This window comes from Schistocerca americana, chromosome 10, assembly GCF_021461395.2.
Source record: "Schistocerca americana isolate TAMUIC-IGC-003095 chromosome 10, iqSchAmer2.1, whole genome shotgun sequence".
In the NCBI taxonomy this organism is placed as follows: Eukaryota; Metazoa; Arthropoda; class Insecta; order Orthoptera; family Acrididae; genus Schistocerca; species Schistocerca americana.
This window is the reverse complement of record NC_060128.1, coordinates 199,169,379-199,192,319: the sequence shown is the minus strand read 5'-3', so window position 1 is coordinate 199,192,319 and position 22,941 is coordinate 199,169,379.

Genomic DNA, 22,941 nt, shown 5'->3' with positions numbered 1-22,941 from the left:
GTGCAACATTTCTGAGAGCACAAGTTACAGCCATGCATGGGTCTGTTTACAGTGAGTTACGGTCAGCAGCAGATCCGAAGTAAAATGGAGGCTACAGGGGCGTAGAACGACCGGAAAAAGTACACGCAGTGGTTTGCATAGCGCAAGTCACAGGCAGAAGGGTGCCTCTGGCCGACCTAAGTGTTATGGGTACATGACGCAGAGCGATGCGCTTAGCAAAACAGAGGTGCACAGCCGCAAATAAATAGGTGCTGGTTCACTAACAAAGTATTCAAGTGTGGCAGCTCTCCTGGATGGTGGGGCATGTCACACACAGCAACAGATGGGGCGCCAGCATTCCAGTCAATGGCTGGTTTGACCCTCTGAAGCCGATGCGGGGTTCGTAGCCAGCCAACGGCGGGCCACTCCACAGTTTGCTACTGCGGGCAGTCGTCTTGACTCCCAACACGCACTGGAGACATCCAGGGCGAGGAACGCAGATACAGCTGCCGGATCACAGCCGCTTGTTGTCGCCATGACCCAAGCCATGCTAGTGGAGACACACGGCGTGGGCCACCTTGCAGTTGTCAGCAGGCGGCGCTGAGGCAGCACAGGACGAAGGCTGCCCTGATGTCATATCACCGCAGCCATGCAAGGCCAACACATTAGCAGAGTGCTTGACGGGTTGCTGAGGTGGCGTCCTCAGCATTGCGTGACCCAGTGACACAGACCTAGGGGAACGCAGCACTATAGTTGTAGACAATAAATCACTTGGAAAGCTCAGACGAGTCTTAATACGGTGCCCTCTATCTCTTCCCGCTACATTTAGTGTTGCTGTTACATTTGGTGTCGGAACTTGCTGTTACAATATAAATCACAAGCATACACAACAGGCAATGATATCAAGAGGGGAGGATAAGATAAAAACGATAATCAAACAGTCGGTGGCTGGCAAATCTAATAACACAGCTTACCTATTAAACAAAGATAGTTTGGATCAAGCTAATATATACAATATGGTTGCTTTGATAGTAACAAAAAGAACATGTATCAGGATAGAAATAGACCATACTTATGCTCTACTCATATAAACAGAATAATGGATATTGAAGTTCTCCAATGAAATGCCAGAGTCTTATATGCTAATAGAGAGTCATTCATGCATGAACTTAATAATAATGACGGTTCTATCGATATTATAAGTAAAGACTGAATTAAACAAAACATGTCTATCAGATGTCGAGGATATCGAGTAATAAAATTAGATCGAGAGGATGGGAAAGATGGAGTCGCCATATCGATTAGTACAAAACTCAACTGTTAACCAATTACCATGCCACTACCTATTCTTGACTTTCAAGCCGCAGCAGTAGATGAAGTAAGTACTAACAAACGCCGATTCTCCATTGCATCTGTATATTGTAGATATACATACACCACACAGCAAATGAATCCATCCCAAAACGACCTTTATCAAGAAAAGCAATGCGGCTGGGTAATCCATGGTGGAATGAACACTGCATTAAAGCAGTACGGGAGAGAAGGGTAGTGTTATCTGAATATGTTAAACAACCTAATGCAAACAGCCTTTCACTGTATAAACAAACTGCAGCTAGAACCAAGAAGATACTTAAATCCACAAAGAAGAGTGGTTAGATAGAATACTGTAATAGTTTGACCAAGAATACTAAATCATCAGGGATATGGTAAAAGGTCAACTTGTTTAGGATTATCTCCCTTGGAGTCAATAATATGCAAACACATGAGTGTATAATAGAATTCTGTGGTTTTATTGCCCGATCAAGTATTCACAATACGTTATTCAGGGGACAAAGGGGAAGTCCTGTAACTCAACATATTCTAACTACGCAGTTCAGTACTCATGAGCTGACATCAATCATCAAAGACAGCACTTACACTGCCGTAGCAATTGATCAGAACACATATTCCACAATACAAAACATGCCTGACAATGCTGTAGAATTACTTCTTGAAATCTGTAATGGAATTTGGGTGCTTCGAGAATTAGTCCCAAAATGAAAGACACAGATCATAGTCCTCATATATAAAATAGGGAAAGAACCATTATTAGCCACTTTGTACAGATCCACAATGATTTCACTGTCATCACATATTGCTAAAACATTGGAGAAGCTAATAAAAAGGCGATTGGAATGGTGGGTAGAATCTTTGTTCTTACCAGATGGTTCACAGTTCAGGTTCCATTGAGATAGAAGCTGCAGGGACAATAGCATTAGTACCCTCCATGTTAGCTGGCTTTTGCGAAAACAACTGTACAGCAGCACTATTTTTGGATATTGCAAAAGTGTATGATAATATTCAGACAAATATACTATTTGATAAGCAACTACATTTAGGAATGCACCTCAGTTTGTAGAGGATATTTCGTCACTAACCAATGAATGGACTGTATATATTAGAAAGGATACTGGATTCAAGAGTCCAACATGGTGGACAATGGCATACCGCAAGGATCGATACACAGCTCACTACTGTACGCAGTATATATATGATATGGGAAGGATAATAATTCAACCAGTTTTAAGTATCAGTTTGCTTATGACATAAGTGTGTTTATTTCCCTTTTAGTATAACAGAAGGCGATGAGCAACCTTATGTCATCGATAAAAAAAGCTGAATCAGCGGCTTTGGGGCAATGGCCTGATGGTGGCACTGGAGAAATCTTTGGTAGTCATATTACTAGGAACGGTTATGCACCAAGAAATTCTTTAACACATGTAGATGATAAAATAATACAAGTGACAGCACTTATTCGGTTCTTGGGAATTATTCTTCTTGTTCCGGATCCGGATGCACCAATTATAACTTCCCTTCCCAGTAATTAGCAACGTAGGTTGCTTTGTCATTGACTTTCAAAATATCGTCTTTAGTGCATGTTATTGACATATCTGGGCAAATCAATAGGTATTGCTCCGCATTCACACCTATCGCTATCACTGTAGTCCCATTTAAATAGGTTTAATTTGCGTCCAGTTACTCCAGTGCGCAGCCGGTCTAATGACCCCCAAGTTTTAAAATGTAGTTGAAATCCTGCAGATCCTTCCTTGAGTAGTTCCATTGTGGAGTGTGGGACCATTTCTTCCCAAAGAGATGGCCGCCTTGCGACGGGCTTGGTGGCGAGCTCTTCAGTAGTTTCAATGAAACTCCTGTTGGATTTCAGATGGACACGTTGTTTTCGGTGCCTATGTATCGGGTGTCGGGGATCATTCTTTTGTTTTGATCTTTCCATCTCGGCGGCTACTTGTCTGCAGATAGTGGGTGGTGCTATGCCTATGATGGGATAAATTTTGTCTTTGGGAGTTGGTTTGAGGCATCCTGTGGCAATACGTACAGTTTCGTTTATGGTGACGTCAACTTGCTTAGTGTGAGCAGAGTTCCTCCAAACTGGCGCCGCGTATTCCGCTGCTGAGATATTCAGCGCCAGATCTGTGGTGAGCAAAACGTGTGGTTGAGCTCCCCACAATGAACCTGTTAGCTTCCGCAGTATGTTGTTCCTGGCACAGATCTTTTTTTGTGTTGTGACAGTGCTGCTTAAAAGTAAGCGCTCTGTCCAATGTTACTCTCAGGTATTTTGGGCTGTTTGTATGCTTCAGCTCTTCCCATTGCCACATGACTTGTTTGTTCCTAAGATGGAAGGCGGATACTTGAGATTTACTAGAGTTTGGTTTGAGATTATTGCCTTCGTAATAGGTAGCAAGTTCTGTTAAGGCTCCTGTGAGAATCTCCTCCACTTGCTCAAGGGTTTTATCCTGTGTGGCCATTGCTACAGCATCGGCATAAATGAACATTCGCGTCTGGTGGCTGATGGGAAGGTCATTCGTATAGATGTTAAATAGTATTGGAACCAAGACGCTACCCTGTGCAAGTCCATTTTTCTGTCTCCTCCATCGGCTGTTTTTGATTGTAAGGTTACATAATAGCATCTGGTCTGTAGCACGCATTGCACGAACACAGAAAGTGTGTAGTCCTTAGTGACATTATACACTTTCTGGGTAAGCAACTTATGGTTAACTGTGTCATATGCGGCATTGAGATCCAGAAATCCGACCCCATTTACTTCTCCTCTCTGACAGCTGTCTTCAATGTACTGTGTGAGATTAAGTATTTGGCCACAGCATGATTTTCCTGGTTGAAATCCAGCTTGTTCGTTAATGAGGGCTTTGTTCACATAATCAGCTATGCATTTGAGGATCATTCGTTACAGCACTTTAAATAGATGACAAAGCAGTGAGACAGGTCGGAAATTTTTAGCTTCAGCTGGGCCTTTCCCTGGTTTTAGTAACGCAACAAGAGCATTTCTCCACAATTAAGGAATTTGCATTGTTATAATAGAGTTATTCATTAGCTCCAGGATCCGTAGCACTAAAACCAAAGATTTATTTTCTTGGGAATGGCACTAGACAACAAGCTTACTTGGACAGGTCATATTAATACCTTAATCATTCGATCCAGATTGAATTATGGATTTATAGACCACAAATACACAACCTGCAAAATGTCCAGAAGCTGGGCAGATTACAGTATCGCTGTATATGTACGTGCTTAGGAGTGATGAAATCCGCACCAACAAATACACTCCTGGTGGAGGCGTGAGAGATATCCTTCCAAATATGGAGGAAGATGTTTGTGGAACGATGCAGAGTAGAGAAAATATTATGCTGCAGTTTTCAGTTCATCACATTCTATGACTGCACTGTCCTTTCCAGGAAAGCCTTTGGTTTTATTTCGACATGTATTCATTTGGAAAATGAGTGCAAAGATTTTGCTGCAAGTATAAAGTGACCTGCTTACCAATACGACTTTTCATCATCAGGGATCGCATCTCATTCGAAACGACAGTGGGAAAATCTGATGTCTTGGAGACAGTTCAGCAGTGCAAAGACAAATGGAGGAAACAAGACAATGGGAAACCAACATATACGTGAATGGATTGAAGATGAGAACATGGGATGTGTTAAATTTAGTCCACAACCGCAGATAGCTAAAACTTTTAAATTAGCAACAACTACTTCTACATATTTGACCAAAACAATCCAAATATTAAAGGCAATACAGTGGTGTATAAATGAAAACTATACATCCTATGCAATATTATCAGACTTGAAAAGTTCCATCAAGCAATATCAAATATAAAAGTCTCAAAATCCATCAATGAGTACGTACTCCAAGTTCGTTATTGGTATTATGCATGCCTTGAAAGGCAGAAACAAATCGCCTTTACGTGGGTGAAATCCCATTCTGGAATCCCAGGTAATGAAAAAGAGATCAATTGGCGAAACAGGCTACAAGCGACAGGACACCACCACACATAAAGCTATCCTATATGGAAGATGGACAACTTATTCAGAAACAGGCATTCAAATACTGGCAGGAAACATGAGCGCAGAGCTCACTACACAAATGAGGTGACTATAGCACAAATAGAAATAGTACATTCCGACAGACATGATTTAAAGCTAGTTTCATGAAACCTTTTTAGTAGACTTTCTCGGGATAGTTTACGTCTATCTTCAAGTATCTTCAGTATCTCTGTGACACTCACATGGATAAAACAGCCCTGTGACCATTCATACCCTTCTTCTCTGTATACATTCAACATCCCCTTTTAGCATTGTTCAGTATGGATCCCAGGCACTTGAGTGATAGTCTAAAACTGGTATTCTCCTTTGTAAACAGATTACACTTCCCCAGTATTCTACCAACAAACTGAAGTCTAGCACTTGCTTTACCCATGACTGAGCCTATGTAATTACTCCATTTCGTATTCCTACAATGAGTGACACCCAGGTATCTGTGTGAGTTGGCCGACCCAATCAGAGACTCATTGATATTATAGCCACAGGATACTGCGTTTTTAGTTTCTTGAAGTACACAGGTTGACATTTCGGAACATTTAAGGTATGTTGCCAATATTTACATCTCTTTGAAATCTAATGCAGCTTCTTTCAGATGGTGCTTCATTATAGATAGTTGCATCAGCTGCAAAACATCTGAGGTTCCTAATAATATTAATATGATGACTGTAATGACACTACTCAGGGAGATATGAACCATGTGTTATGTCAATACAGAAAATATACTGAGGTGAGGAACAAGTTTCTAGCATTTCATATCAAGACTAAAATCCTGCAACCAATGTCAGTCAAGTCTTTCCTCAGCATTAAAGCCTGAAAGAAGATAATCGTGTTTACATGTAATGGACAGATACAGATATAAAGTTTAATTGTAAACTATGAAGGATAGGAAGAGCCAACCTACACGAAAGAAAGTGGTATTCATCAAGCCAAGCTAAAGTTTTCCGGGCACAAAAACGTGCAGTAAGAATTATATGTGGTGTGAACTCAAGAACATCCTGCAGAAGCCTGTTTAGGGAACTAGGGATACTAACTACAGCTTCCCAATATATTTATTCCTTAATGACATTTGTCATTAAAAATATATCACTTTTTCAAACCAACAGCTCAATTCATGGAATCAATACTAGAAATAAGAATAATCTTCACAAGGATTTAAAGTCACTTAGTCTTGTACAAAAAGGTGTGCATTATTCAGGAACACACATTTTCAATAACTTGCCAGCAGCCATAAAAAGCTTAACAACCAATGAAATTCAGTTTAAGAGAAGCCTAAAGGATTTATTGGTGGCCAACTCCTTCTACTCCATTGATGAATTTCTGAGGAAAACCAACTGATTTGTATATAAGTACAACATAACTTCTGCACAATTTCAGTGCAGTAATGTGTTCACTGAAAATTTGTGTGTGTGTGTGTGTGTGTGTGTGTGTGTGTGTAAGTATAATCTAACTTCTGCACCATTTCAGTGCAGTAATGTGTTCATTGTAAATAAGTATTACAGTAGTTGTATTACATGTTTCTTACCTTATAAATAAATATAAAACTTTTTTATTTTAAATTCAGTGCGATAGTATTTGTAAAATGACTCTTAGTGTTCATTAAAAAATGACGATCATTCCACTTGGGACCTGTGGAATGGTACATTAGCTTATTTGTTTTAGTTTAAATATTTGTCATGTATTGTTGTTTTTCTGACATGTTCCACATCCTGGAGGACCTCCTCACTACGGATCAATTGGAATGAAAGTAAATCTAATCTAATCTAATCAAGAATGATTGCCTATCGAAGTCGCTGGGTCAAAACGATACATATCGAAAGTGCCATCGTAGATCGATCATGCCACTCCGGTGGCGGGCGTTGTGATCAGGTATTTGTGATTGTCATTCTTATCTGTTTCCCGTTGTTCCCGTAGTTTCTCTAAATTACATACCTCTGCGAATTATTTGTGAGTTGCTAGGGAAACCCAGGCGATTCATGTCTTTATTGAGTGGGTTGTCTGGTGTTGCTGTCTTTCTTCAGCGGATTCTCTTACATGGAAAAATCTAATTCCATGTTTATCCAGCATAGAAACTTGTTTGCTTTTGTCGCAAATATGGAGTACTACCAGATGAGAGAAGAAGGGACTGTGTAGACTGTAGTGGTTTCGAAGTGTGTAAAACTTCGTAAGAACAGTTTCAATGCTGAAATACCGTTACAATTTCATTGCGGACAGTGCGGAAAACGAACGAGTATCAGGAAGAATACATGGTTCGACTCTTCCAAATTATCCATCCAGACCACCGTAATAGACTTTAACATGACGACAACACCGATGATGATTAAGGTATGTCGTCTCCTTTGAAATTCAAGTTTTTTTGTAACACTCCTGTTTTGTCATTGCTGTAGTGACCACCGTAAACATACTCATAACGCCCGCCACCGGAGTCGTATGATTGATTTACGGTCGTACGTTCGATATGTATCGTTTGGGCCCAGCGACTTCGATAGGCAATCATTCTTGGAAATTACCCAGAGCCTTACATACTAGAGTTACATATTATTGCCTGGTATTATTACCTACACAATATTTTCTATATTTAGTTGAGAGAACAATGTTGCATATACGGACTATACATAAAGACAATTCGCTATTGCAAAATCCTAGATTAAAGATTTTATAGTTTGTGACAGAGTCTTCAAATCTGAGATTCATATATTTTTAGAAAAAATGGTCTTTAATCATGCGAGTGCACTAATATAGAAACTCATCTAGTGAATACACAGGATTGTTTAGGACCCATAATTTTGATTTGTTTTTTAGTTCTGTAATGGACAATTTGATGATATTAGGGTGGAAGCAATTCAGTAGTTTTCTGCCCACATAGTGAGGACTTTTCTCATGATGTGACAGTATGTGAGAGCGATTGTGGGGTCTCTCTCTACCTCCAGTATTGTGGCTGTGTATGTATTTATTAAGTGTTTTGTTGCTCTTTACTGCTATAGTGACTACCTTAAATACATACAGGTTGTGAACAAAGACTATTATAAATTCCTGAAACAAATTTCTGCAGGATTCCCTAACACATTTATTGCCCATGATTCTAAGTGCCTTCTTCTGTAGGATAGGTACTCTATTCATATTACCTTTACTGCTGGAACCCCATAGCTTAGATGGGATTCAAATAGTGAAAAATATATTTGCCTCAGATTAGTAATGTTACAAAAAGATGTCAGTTTTCTTAGGGCACATGTGGTAGTAGATAGCTTTTTGCAAAAATAATTTACATGATCAGACCAATTTAACTCTGTATCAAGTGTCAGGCAAGAAAACTCAGTCGAGTGTTCTTATCTAGTATAATCATCAGCTATTAAAATTTGGGTTTATTAGTTTTTGCCTCCTAAGATCAAATTCAGTATAGAATGATTTATTGGTAATTAGGTTTAGTTTGTTTTCATTAAAATATTGCAGAATTATATCTACTGCAATACTGGATACCGCTTCAAGTTGCAAAGAGCTAGGATTGCAGCATATTAATGTGGTATCATCTGCATATAAGATAGCTGTAGTGGGGTTTGTTATAGACTGAATATCATTAACTTAAATAATAAACAGAAGTGGTCCTAATATTGACCCATGTCGAATACTGCAACTAATGTCAGTGGTGTTTGATTTGGATGCTCCCTCTGTAGTGCTAATAGACACAAACTGCTTCCTATTCGTCAAATAGGATCTAATCAGATTATGGGCTGTTCCTCGAATGCCACAGTTCCACAGTTTGTCCAGCAATATTGTCATATCAATATAGTCAAATGGTTTCTGTAAGTCTACATAGATGCTGCAGACATGTTCTTTATTGTCTACTGCTTGGGTGGCGTTTTCAGTTAAGTTGGATGCTGCTGTAGTAATGGACAACTTCTTTGACAAACCCATACTGCCCTTTAGAAATCATTGTTTTGCTTACCAGAAAGTTCCAGATTTTTATGTATATTTTGGATATTATTGAAAGAACAAATATGGGTCGTAATTTTTCTAGTATATTTCTCTTTCTGCTTTTAAAAATAGGCACAACTCGAATAATTTTCAACTCTTCTTGATATAGACGATCTTCCTTTAGAAAGTTGATAATTGCTAATATGGTGATGCAATTTTATCAATGCATTTCTTAAGAGTGTCCAGGCTAAGAACATCATAGCCTGCTGCATGAGAATTCTTCAAGTTGCTCACTATTTCAATTATTTCTTCTTCACTTGTTGGCGTGAAAAATATATTTCCTGCCATTTGTGTACTCTAAATTTTTGTTGATTGTTTATGCTGAAGCCAACAGGGACAAAATACTTGATAAATAGATCTACTACCTTATTCTTATCAGTTTCTGTTGAACCATTTATCAGCAAGTGATTTTCTGTTGTAGGTTTCCCAGATTTACCTGTTTCTCTGTTTACTAGTGACCATGATGTTTCGGAAATATTTTTTGAGTTTTGAATAACACTTTCAAAATGTTTCTGTTTTCCAGAATTTAGGAGGTCTATATAGTATTTCTGATACTTGTTGAACTCTTCTTTTAATTTTCTATTGCTCAAGTCATTTAACATAGCATACTCATACCATCTTAGTTTTTCTCTAGCTTCAGTGACTGAACTTGATATCCAGTTTCGGGTTACAGCATGTGACTGAATTCTCTTTTTTTATTAATGAGCAGGCTTGGCAGAGAATGTAGTCTTAGCATGTTATTCAGATAATTATCTTTTGGTCTGTATTCATCATAACATATTATAGCAACTGCGTCTAGGGGCCTATTTTATGGTCACACCTAGTTCTACTGCATGATGGTATGACAAACTGCTTATAACAACAGATGATGTAAGATCGTAAAGATGAATACCAGTGATTGTTATCTACTGCAGACTGACATGTTTCAGTCTCCCTGGTTGCAGTGTTTATCAAGTATCATATTATTTACAAGCAGGGTATACTTGAATATTCTAGTGTGTAACTTATCTGCCAATACATTTATGTAGAAATCTCCAATAATTACTAACTTATTTAGGTGTGACATAAAAGTATTCTCTACCATGTCACAAAACTTTGTTAAAAAAATAATTCAAAGTTTCCACTTGGGGTCTGTATAAACGTATAGCGCACATTTAGTATTGAGGGAATATGGTATAGTTGTAGGTAAACAACTAGAATTCTCTCATATACAGGTTTATTCACACTTAGCGTCTACACAGATACAAGTCCGGAGGCTAACTGCCATTAGCGTCCAACATGCTCTCCAAAGCCCTCTCCTCAAAGATAGCACACTTACGCACAGAACAAATATCGATTTTTATGGCGCTCTACGCCACATAGCCCCCCCCCCCCCCCCCCCCACGCAGTATGGAGTATGTCCCTGTGAATGAGGGTGAGGGGATGAGAAGAGGTAACGCACAGTTCTTCTGCGTCAGGCGGAAGCGGTCGACTGGTAGGAGACGGGGGGGGTGAAGCCCGGTACGTCGACGGTGAAGTCAGCAAGCGACACCGGCGGCTGAAGACGACGTCCCGTCCTGGAGTGAAGGTGTAGCACTTCGTCACTCGGCAGGCGGAGAATCACCTTGCCAGAAGGCCTAACAAAGGCATGCAAATTGCCACACGCAGCACTTCTGCTCAATTTAAAGCGGCGCACCACACGAGATTCTGCACTTCCTCCCTCAATATTGTCACATGCGAGTACCACACACACTGTATCGCCATCTACGACAACAGATAATTTATGTATGTCATCAGGGTGCACATGTGTTGTGAATTCTTGGATGGCACCTGTACGAGCAATGGTAGGGAGGCAGGGAGGTGTGGGAAAGCCATGGCAGGGGGAAGCATCTGCTAAGAGGGGGGTGGCAGGTGCACTAGACTATGCAGGAGACAACCTCGGGCGATCAGCTGACAGACGAGGGAGCGTGACCGAAGGCAACGAGGAGCCAGCATGGGTTGAACGGTGTGACAAAGAGCTGTCACACGAAGATGGTAACACAATGGTAGAATCCGAGTGGTTGGCAGTTCGACTGCGAGGGCTGTGAGGAGTGAAGCCCCGAAAAGATTGGCCACTCGAATTAGATGAACGCGGAGAAGGACCAGTGCTCGGCGGAGAAACACGCTGTGGAAAATCAATACCCAAATGAATGGTGTGGGAAGATGGATGGCCGCTCGAAGCAGGAGTGGGAGAAATAGGGGCAGAATCAGGGAGGTGCACCTGAGGCTCAATGAAAGCTGGTTTCACTCGGTTGAGTTAGACCGTGGTTACAGAATCTTTTATGAGGAGATCCATGTTATTCTCAGAGCGTTTGACGACCTTGTAAGGACCTGTGTAGGGGCGACTGAAGCGGGGCTTTGACTGAGTCGTCTCTGAGAAACATGTACTCACAAGAGTCTAGCGTGCGCGGTACGTACACGCGCGGAGGTGTATGAGCAGCCGGAGGTGGCGGCTGAATTTTGCTGCAGTGCAAGCGCACCCGCTCGAGAACTGAAGGGAGTTCAGAGGGCCGTGGAAGTGGGGTCGGAGTGACTAATTCTCCAGGCAAAACCAGAGGTTGGCCATATACAAACTCGGCTACGGACCCCTTGAGGTCTTCCTTGAAAGTCGCACGAAGGCCAAGAAGCACGAAGGGCAGTGCCTCTGTCCATAGTGAGTCATGGCAACGCAGGGCAGACTTCAGGGTGCGATGCCATCGCTCGACAAGCCCATTGCTTTGGGGGTGGTATGCAGAAGTATGAATTTTGACAATACCACACATTTTACATAAGTCAGAGAAAACTGAAGACTCGAATTGTCGCCCCTGGTCAGTGGTGAGGTAAACAGGTGAGCCAAATCTAGAGATCCACGAATCTAAGAATGCTCGACTTACTGTCTCAGAGGTAATGTTCGGAATAGGCACAGCCTCAGCCCACCGAGTCATCCTGTCAAAAGCTGTAAACAAGTAACGGAAACCCTCGGAGGGAGGCAAAGGGCGTACGAGGTCGACATGAACATGGTGAAACCGGTCTAGGGTGGAGAAGTGTGCCTGGAAAGTTTGTTCTGTTGACACACCATGCATGCCCTTGCCCAAGACTGACAGTCACCGTGCATGTTTCTACAGACAAACCGTTCAGCTACCAGACGGGTGGAGGCTTTGACTCCGGGGTGTGCTAATGCGTGTAGTTTGTCAAAGACCTGGCGTTGAAGGGGCTTAGGAATGAATGGCCGCAACGTACCAGTCGATTCATCACACCACACTAAGTCAGATATGCCCGGGAAAGTAGAGCGTACCGGTTGGAGAGAGGAGCTGTGGTCTGAAATTAACTGCATGGTATCGGAGTCTGCCGATTGCAACCGAGGTAGGTCCGTTAAGTCAATTAAGGTTGTGACAGCACCAACACGCGAGAGAAAATCAGCGACCACATTGTCCGCTCCTCGGATGTAGCGAATGTCATTTGTAAATTGCAAGATATAATCGATGTGACGAAAGCGTCGTGGGGGCGGATCAGCCACAGGATTTTTTATGGCAGGAACCAACAGCTTGTGATCAGTGAGCACATAGAAATCTCGTCCCTCAACATCAGTTCTGAAGTGTCTTATGGCCTCGTAAACTGCAAGTAATTCTCTTTCAAATGCTGAGTATTTCTTCTGCGCGTTGTTTAGCTTTTTTGAGAAAAACTGCAGGGGGTCATAACATCATTGTATGTCTGACTCAGTACTGCGCCGGTAGCATTGTCATTAGCGTCAGTAGTGATAAACATTGTGGTGTCCGCCCGTGGGTGAGCAATAGTGACAGCAGAGGCCAACAGCTGTTTGAGTTCATTAAATGCCTTGTCCATGTCTGGTGTCCATGGTACCTGGCGGGTGCCAGAAGTTTGTGGGCCAGCGAGAGCATCTGTGAGAGGAGCCTGCACCGCAGAAGCGGCTGGCAAATGTTTCCGGTAATAATTAACTGTTCCGATGAACCTGCGTAATTCCCTGTAGGTCTGAGGGCGTAGCATCTCGAGAACAGGCTTGATCTTGTCCTGTGATGGTATCAGACCGTCCGATGACACAACATAACTTAGGAATGAGACGGATGACTGGTGCAATTGAGTCTTTTTATTGTTCAGTTCAATACCAGCGGCTGCTAAAATATCTGTCACGACTTGAACACGCTCCTCACTCTGTTCTAAAGTAGAAGCAAAATCCAATATGTCGTCCATATATACGAAACAAAAGTCTAGATGGGATAAAGTTTGATTGATGAAACGCTGCCACGTTTGGGGTGCATTTTTCAACCCAAACGGCATAAATTTGTATTGGAACAGCCCGAAGGGAGTGGTTATGGCAGTCTTTTCAATGTCCTCCGAAGCCATAGGAATCTGATGAAATGCGTGCTTACAGTCCAAAACAGAGAAGTACTTTGCACCTGTGAGCACATGATTGAAGTCTGCAATGTGTGGGACCGGATATTTATCAATGATGGTGCGGGCATTTAAACGCCTATAGTCTCCGACCATATGCCAAGTACCGTCTTTCTTTTGGTCAAACAGGATAGGACTAGCCCAGCAACCGGAAGAAGGTTCAATTATTCCCTTTTGTAACAGATCGTCTAATTGTTCTTTTGCAATTTTCATAAATTCCGGCTTGAGGCGGCGTGGACGTTGCGATATGGGCGGCCCATTGGTTAGACGTAACCGATGAACTGTGCCGTTAGTGACTACTGCAATACGTGGCGCGGCACGATAGTCAGATGTCCGTGAAGCGGAGCAGGCAGTGGCGGACGGGCCAAGCTGTGGCGATGAGGGCACGGAAGTACAGGTGTGCCACCCGCTCGTAGGCTGCGTAAAGGCCGCACACGTGTTAACATGGGCGAGGTTGGTACACTGGTTCTTGGTAGCGGGCCATACCGCTACGAGCGCTGTAGGCACGAGTGGGCGTGGCCGGACAGCAGATGGCTGTAGTTCATTGCCACGAGCTTGGCAAGTTAATTTTCCATTCGGAACGCAAGGACCATGAGCACTCGGGCATACCCTATCATTACAAAAGGGGGTGCTGACACAGTTTACAGAGTTCACACCATTGTCGTTAACGTGCGTGGCCACGGGTACACCAGATTGGCACAGACTGACCCTGTCTGTAGCCAACGAGTCGTCTGCTTGTAGTGCCGCGAGGCATTGTTGGGTGGAGGCCAACTCATGGTGTATGTCGCGGAGATGCAGCAGCATTTCCATACTTTCCATCCGCAACTTAGAAGACTTGGCGCACTCCACTAGCCACTTGTTTGTCCAAGATTGCAGCTCCAAGGATAGGTTTACACACTTCTGAGCACAGCACACATGTCTGGTGTTAGCTGAACTGTCACTCGGCGAAGCGAAAGGAATATGTTTGTTAAGGGAGGGGTAAAACACAGTATTTTGCACAAAATCTAGTGACAACTGATATTGCTTGAGGAAATCAATTCCGAGAATAGGTTCTTCAATTGTTGACACTAGAAACGTCCACTCCAGCTTGCACTCAGGCGAAAGTTTCACTGTATACAAAGTGGAACCCGAACACTGTAGGGTAGACATGTTCACTGCACGAAGTACTGTTTTGTGTGGTTGCACTTTATTGGTTGCCAGGCGAATCGGCAGCAAAGAGACGTCTGCGCCAGTGTCTACCAGAAAACATACACCTGATCGTAAACGGAGTGCAACGTGGGATGGTGCCTGTTGTTTACATCGCAGGAGGTGGCACCGTAGCCTACCTGCGGTTGGAGTTTGGGTAAGAACACGGTGACTGGCATTTGCGAACTTGCTCACCGAATCTCGCGTGGAAGAAACAGTAAGGTTGGGCGGGCCTGTGCCCTTGTGGGTAGTTGCTAGGTGACGGAGTATGTGCCCCAGAGTCTTCCACAGAGGCCGATGCACTGTCGTTGCGAGGAGTTGAAGGTGCAGGCAGGGTGGCTAGTTTAAAAAACTTGTTATCAGCAGCACCAGACAAGGGCGTGGCGTCAGAAAGCGTCTTAGTGCGGTCACGTCCAGAATGCAGTGCACGGAGCTCACGTTGCCTGGCGGAGTATGCTCTGTCGGCGGCGCGTAAACGTTCATTTACTGGCCTATCTTCATACGCAGAGATTGCAGTCTGGACAGGCAAAGGCAGCTTTTCAGTCCAGATTTCTGGGAGCGTGTCATCAGGCATAACTTGCTCATCGACGAGAAGACGGATGCACCACCACAGCTGGGACGGAGACCTGTCGCCGAGACGCTCTTCGTAGATGAGCTGTCGCACATTTTCTCTCCTGGTTTTAGAGATGCGCTCCAGTATCGTTTGTTTCGCCACAGCATACTTCCCTGCTAGGGAGGGTGCTTTGACCAGATCATAAATTAAATCGACGCGGTCGTGAAGATGGTTCATGAAGCAGGCGAAGCGTGCGTCGTCGTCCAAAGCACAGCCATTGAATGTTTGCTCAACTAGGTTAAACCAGAACTCCGGGTGAGCGGGTTTAAAGTCTGGTAATTTCGGCAGATTCGGCACTGCAGTCACTGCGGAGGTGCGCCTATTACTTTGGACGGAAGTAGAGCATGCAGAAGATTGCGAGTCCGGATTATTGGCGTCCCGTAATCCGGGAATCGAGAAATTCACTTGACGCCGGGGGGGGGGGGGGGGGGGCGGCTGAGAAGCGACGGACGCTCGAACGGTGTGAGGATCGTAGTCAAAATGTGCATTCTCATTGACGTAGTAGCTCGGAGAGAAGCCACAAGTGCTTAAGTACGCCGGTGAATGTCCTTTATGCACACAGTATTCACTCGACCGTGAATGGTGGGGCTGGTTGTAGATGTCGGAGTAATTACTACCCAGCACAGAATTGTTGACCTGATTAGAAGCAACACAAGGACCCCACACACGTCCACTAGGGTGCACACTCGGTGTGATATTTGCTGTTTGGCGAGCATTGAACACCTGTTGACTAGCTGGCGCAGAAGGATACACACGTGGCGGGAACTGATTCGAGTTTGAATTTACTACTGGATTTTCCAAAGTAACAAAACCTCGCTCGACGCCACGAACTGTATTGAATTGTGTGTTCGACACAGGAGTAGAAATGTTCCGACCAACATTCTGTGGAGAACACGTGGGAAGGTCCAGGCTAACAAAGCCAGAGTCCACGACCGTTGGCGGTTGGAAGAAACTGGCGGCACTCGATGAATTCCACTGCATGTTCTGGCTGAAGGATTCCGAAGACTCTTGCGGCATGTCCACTACGACGGCAGGAGTGCTGGAGAGATGTTGCTGGAATCCGGGCGGCGGTGAATGCTGAAAGGCCATTGTCTGGAGCTGAACAAAGGCCCTCGCGATCGCGGAGAAACCCGACGCGGTAGGCGCGTAAATAACCTTCAGGCGGTAACTCGGACGCGTATTACACAAAAACGGGGTCACCAGTGAGGGAATATGGTATAGTTGTAGGTAAACAACTACTCATATACAGATTTATTCACACTTAGCATCTACACAGATACAAGTCCGGAGGCTAAGTACCGTCAGCGTCCAACATGCTCTCCAAAGCCCTCTCCTCAAAGATAGCACACTTATGCACAGAACAAATATCGATTTTTATGGCGTTCTACGCCACAGTATTTTTATGTCTGCTGCACATAATTTACTTTTCCCTTCTAATGAATATTTACTTACATTTACAGAATTAAAATCACCCCCACCTCTGATGGAACATCTGCAAAACTTATTAGCTAGTACCATGTTTAAAAGTTTGAAAAGTTCTAATTTGGCATCAGATAACCAGTGTTCACTAATAGGAAGTACATCAGGCATAGTTTCATTTACAAACACATCTAATTGTTCATAGTTTTTGCTCAGGCCCTGTACATTCCGGTGGATTATTATAAAGTTGTAAATATCTTGTAAATTCCTCTTTCTGGTTTCCACTAAAAAATCATTTAGATTGGGAGGAGGCACTGGCTTCTGTCTGAAGTTTTTTTTAGTTGACAGTGCTGGTTCCGCTAATGTTGGAGTTGCTTCTGTTGCTGTTATGAATGGTTCTGCTGTTGTTATGAATGGTTCTGGTGTTGCTAATAATGGGTCTGTTGCTCTTGCTGTTGATTTTGCTGCTGGTATTACAACTGGCTCTGCAGTTGATAGAGCTGTTACTGCAACTGTTGTTGATGTTTTTACTACTTTTGGAGGAGATACTGCTGCAGGAGTTGGTTCTGCTACTGTTGTGTCTGCTGATATAAGAGCTGGCTCTGCTGTTGAGGGAGCTGCTGCCACTTTTGTAGTAGTGGTAGTTGTTGTAATTGTTTCTGGTGCTTTTACTATTTTAGGTGGAAATACTTAAAACTAGTGGAAGTAGGGTGCTCATCACAGCTTTTTCTTCTTCAATTAGGACATCTACAATCACTGCAGGTTGGGGACCATTCCTACAAGAGAGTGCAAGAATTCAAATACCTAGGGGCACTTTTCACTGAGAACTCGTCATGTGAAGCAGAGATCAATGCCAGAATACAAGCAGGAAACCGATCTTACCACAGCCTAGCACAACTGCTTCGGTCCAAATCTCTCTCCAGACAGTTCAAGATTCGACTGTACAAAACCCTGATCCAGCCTGTTGTTCTATATGGCTGTGAGACATGGAGTATCCGGAAACAGGACTTCCATAAGCTCCTTGTCTTTGAGAGAAAAGTGCTTCGGAAGATCTTCGGTCCGGTTCTGGATACAGATACAGGGGAATGGAGGATCAGATACAATAAAGAGCTTGAGGAACTATACCAGCAGCCCAACATAACAGGAGCTGTCAAAGCCAAACGAATGCAGTGGGCCCGCCATGTGGCCCGGATGGAGGATCACAGATGGCCTCGGAAGCTCCTGGATTTCACACCTACAGGAAAGAGACCGCCTGGGAGACCCAAGAAGCGTTGGAGGGATGGACTCCATGAAGATTTAAAACAAATGTCAATAGATGTGGGCGAATGGCGGATAGCAGCAATGGACAGAATACAGTGGAGGAGGAAACTTGTAGATGCGTGCGGTCCACTGGGCCTGATCACGTAGTAGTAGTAGTAGTAGTAGTAGTAGTACATAGGACATCTGGCTCTGCTGATTCAGTTTCTTTAATGGAAGGAATATTTGCTGAGTGTTTATGCTTGGAAGAATGGGCTTTTCAAGCTGTTAGTAATGACGTATTGTCATTATGTTTGTTGACTCTCTCTGACTTTTCACTGATTTTCTCACACAAAAGTTTCTTCCCCTTTTCGTTCAGATGTATCCCACATTTGGTAAAGCAATCTCTCTTAAGAAAATCTATTCAAAGAATGTTTGGATTTTGATACATTTTGCATATTTTCTGAAGTTGAGAGTTGGCTTTCCTAATTTCAGAGCTCACACATGAAGTGGGAATAAGATCAGGTCTTATGGAATGCTAGTAACAATCACATTCTGCTTCTTAGTATTGTCTAGAAATTTCTTTAAGTTGTGCACAGCATTAAGTAATTCGTTCTTTTACACGCCATTGGCACCTCCAATTAATAAGATATAATGGTTTGTGCTTTTTCTGTTGTCTTTTATCATGCCCCTATTTATTTCCTGCATTGTAGCTCCCGGTTTTACACATCTGCAAGCTTTTAAGTCATTACGATTATTGAGAATTTCCCTAAGACTGCATCCCTAGCTGTTTAAAAAAATATTTAGGCCTACTTCATTTTCTGTGCCATTTGCAGTGTACGATGTTTTTGGTGTAAATACTGATGTTTCAGCTGAATCAGTAAGAAATTGAATCATGTTCTCTAATGTTAAATGAGTTTAATGTAAATGTCGAATAATGACTTGAATTAACTTAAAATGGCCATTTCACTGATCTATAGTCAGTGTCAGTAGATTAAAAATTAACATTAATTTTAAATAAACAACAGTCTCAGTGTCAATGTTTACTTAGATTTACCAAGGTTTCATTTGGGATAACCCAACCTTCTTCAGAATAAAAGGAACTACGATTTGTATGTTGAGGCTTATGTTAATTTAAAATTAATATTTATACAGTTGATGACAAGGCCACAAAATGTTGAAAATATTAAAAATTAACCCGTTGCACCACAGCTCCAAAAATTACAATGGTCAAATGCCTGAAAAGTTAGTTGTGAGTCTGAAATTAAATTAGTGTAAGAATTTCCGAGACATTATGGTAGCCAGATTAGCTCTGTCATATTTGCCTAAGAATGAGAAAGTATTTAATGGGGTGTGTAGTGTGAGCTTAAATGTTGGACAATCCTGTTAATTGGTCACAAAATGTTTGTATGAAAATTGGATATTATGCATATGGAGTTATGGCGTATTTACCCATACTCAGAGATGTTTAACCCTAAATGAAGCGCATGGATGACAGGTTTCTCTCTGCCACACCGTGTGATGGTATTCGGGGTCATCCTCTTAGTAGATGAATATTTGCTGTTGGTGTTTGTTGTGGCAATAGTAGGACACTTCTGTTTCCCATCTACCATTCACAATAAATAAATCATCCCTGCAGTACCATGTTTTGATGACTGCTGTCAACACTTAAAAAAAATGTGAACTCGAACCTGCTCACACTCAGTACTAGCAAACAATGATTTGTTTAATCTCTTAATACATAGAACTATACTGTATTAAAGGACCCACTGAATGAGGGACTGCTAATTTCAGCAACCTCTCTCCCTCTGTAATATTTAAAGCCAGCCAAAATTTGCAATATTTAAAGCCAGCCAAAACTGAAAACTGTTTGCCATCCCACACTATTCACTAGACGAGATGTTTCAGCTTTGGAAAGGCTTAAGAAAATTTTATATAGGCTTCATAGATGTTTGTAAGTATTAATCAATGTTATCACGTAACAGTCGGTTTAGTTGCCTTCATGTCTAAAATAAATAATCCAGAACTTAATGTAGTACATGAGCTGGAACATTTTCCCTTCAAATCAAGCCTCTGAAATAAGCACTTTACTTTGCAAATTTTTCACATCACAGTAGTTCTAAAATGTACTTACATGAAAAAGATTCTGAAGGACCCCTCAGCCTCCACCTAATTTTGACCTTTTATTATATCTTTTGCTGCAACCCACAGATAACTTATGAGATCTACGAACACCTCGACTCATTATTCTTCATATCCTAAATATTGGTACTTCTTCCACTAAATCGCTACTACTAGTAGTTTCGGTTCCACAGGCCTGTCCATTGTTCACCTGTGAATTTAATGACTCAGGAATCACACTACTATCTTGTGACCAATTAGCCTCACGACTACATGGAGATGAAGTTACATCTACCTGCTGACTACAGCCCGGCTCACCCATGGATCGCTTCACTCTATCATATCACTAACTTCTGACAAAGAAGCCAATATTGACTTTAACTTACTTACTATCCAAGTCTGTGTGATACTGATTTTGTAATCAACAGACTTACTTACAAACTGTCAAAGTCCTTACTCAAACCATTAATATCCAATCCCACTGACATTTGCTGAGTCTCTTTCAACTCTTCCATTTCCTCAGGAAGTGCTGACATTTCTTAATCCTGTTTGCATCAAATGTAATACCTCATTCTTTAATTCTTCGCGTCACTCATTAACATCCATTATCAAATCTACTAAACTCTTATTTGTACTTTTCGTATTTTCCCTAAGTTCTTTCATTTCTTCCCCAAACTTCCTCTGTCCAGCTAAAAGTTGCTCCGAAAAGTCTTTCGAGTTTCCATCCATTTGTGTATACTTAAAAAACCAAACTATGTCAACAGTTATCCTTCCAAGAACTTCAACACTCCCTACATCACAGTTTCTGTGCATATAACAATATGTCCTACCAGTCTTATAGTTCCTCTGAACACGCAACACTGGTCACTACCACCAAAGAAAAAAAGTTAATGAAAGAAAATTTTAGGCTTCACTGCCTCCTCCAGCTCGATGTTGCGTCTGTATCGACGTATCGGCTGATGCAAGGGCTAGTCTGCAGTGTCGGCTCAGCTGTACCGACTATACCGCTACTGCAGTGCCTCAGCTGAAGCGATGTCTCGGCTGAAGAGATGTCTGCACTGCGGTGTTGGTTCAGCAGCAGCGACGTCTGGATTAGGTTTCCGCTCAGCTCGGCTGAATCTGATTAGCAAAACTGTACACAACTTAATCCGTCTCCTAGCAATGGAAACCTCCTCAAAATAACCTTTAACAATGCAACGACGTGCGACGAACAAACTTCCGTCATCCAGCACCCTCCCTCACTATGTCTTGCTTTTCAGGATGGCTTCAGACTAGGCACATCCTGCGCCAAGGTCGCCACAGACTGTATCCCGTCGACTGGCAGTACCCAACATCGAACTTACAACGAAAATGGATCGTACTGTACCGACGTCGCTATGCCGTTAATGTATGGCTTCCTGCCAGGCAAAATACTTGGGCGAACCAATTGACCACTACAGCTTTAATTAGGTACCGTTTTTAATTTCACAGTCGATGTTATGACTGCAGATCGCTATCTTATTTTAGAAGATTCCAGTCGTAGTGGAGCGCCTGGTGACTACTAGAACTCTAGCTCGTACCGTAATCGCACTCTTAAGGAACAAATTGAAGACAGATGAACCTTGGTATAATTGCTACTGCGGCAACGTCAACCACTGACTATAATTGCTACTGCGGCAACCTCAACCACTGACTATGCAACCGGCTCGAATATCGAATAATGAAAGACAGCACCCTTACTTTACACAACGTTGTGATCGAACAATGACACGATTACACTACGAATAGACCATCCAAACATTCTAATGACAATGATCACCAATATCAGGCAGTAATTGCGAGATAGGCCAATTTAGATAACAACTCTCGTTATCTAAACTACTGGTCAAATCAAAGCAACAAATCTCTTTAAATACAGTACCTATTTATATTATGTCGAGATAAATGTCACATTTAGCGTGTAATTGTTCTCCCACACAACAACATTCTCACAACGCAGTACATTATCCCTGAAAAGACTCGTAACTTTTCAATTACTTACAAAATTCCTATTTCATATATCGACGTGTTATGACCAGTTTGTACTAAGACGCTTTTACCGATATGTATATGGATTAAAATAGTTTATGCTACCACTAAATCTCTTTCCGCTTAGCCCAGCGTTGCAATGTAAACAACACGACTTCACGTACTCCACTGATTTACCAATCTTTGTTTTAGGTATAATCGATGACTGTTCCGTACTAAATTACAACTTCAATTTTACTTGAATTAACTGAGGACACTCTTTCCATATATGAAATCATTTTAACTGTTTAGAATATCTACCTTCTATATATTTATCGTTGATCCACTCAATCAATGAACTTTTGATCAGGTAACCTTACAAATACCAGCGTATGCTTGTGTCCTGCAAAGCAGTATTAAGATCTCTGAATTTCACCCTTTGCTTTTCTCATAAAATATACATACCCACACCAGATACTAATTGATTACACGTAAGTTTCTCTTTAATCCAAGATAACTTGAGTTTATTGTCTCTAGGTATTTCAATACACTTTTATTCATGAAGTGTGCTAGGGCCATCAGATACCACACCCCCAAAACACGGAAATTCAGCTATAAACAAAATTA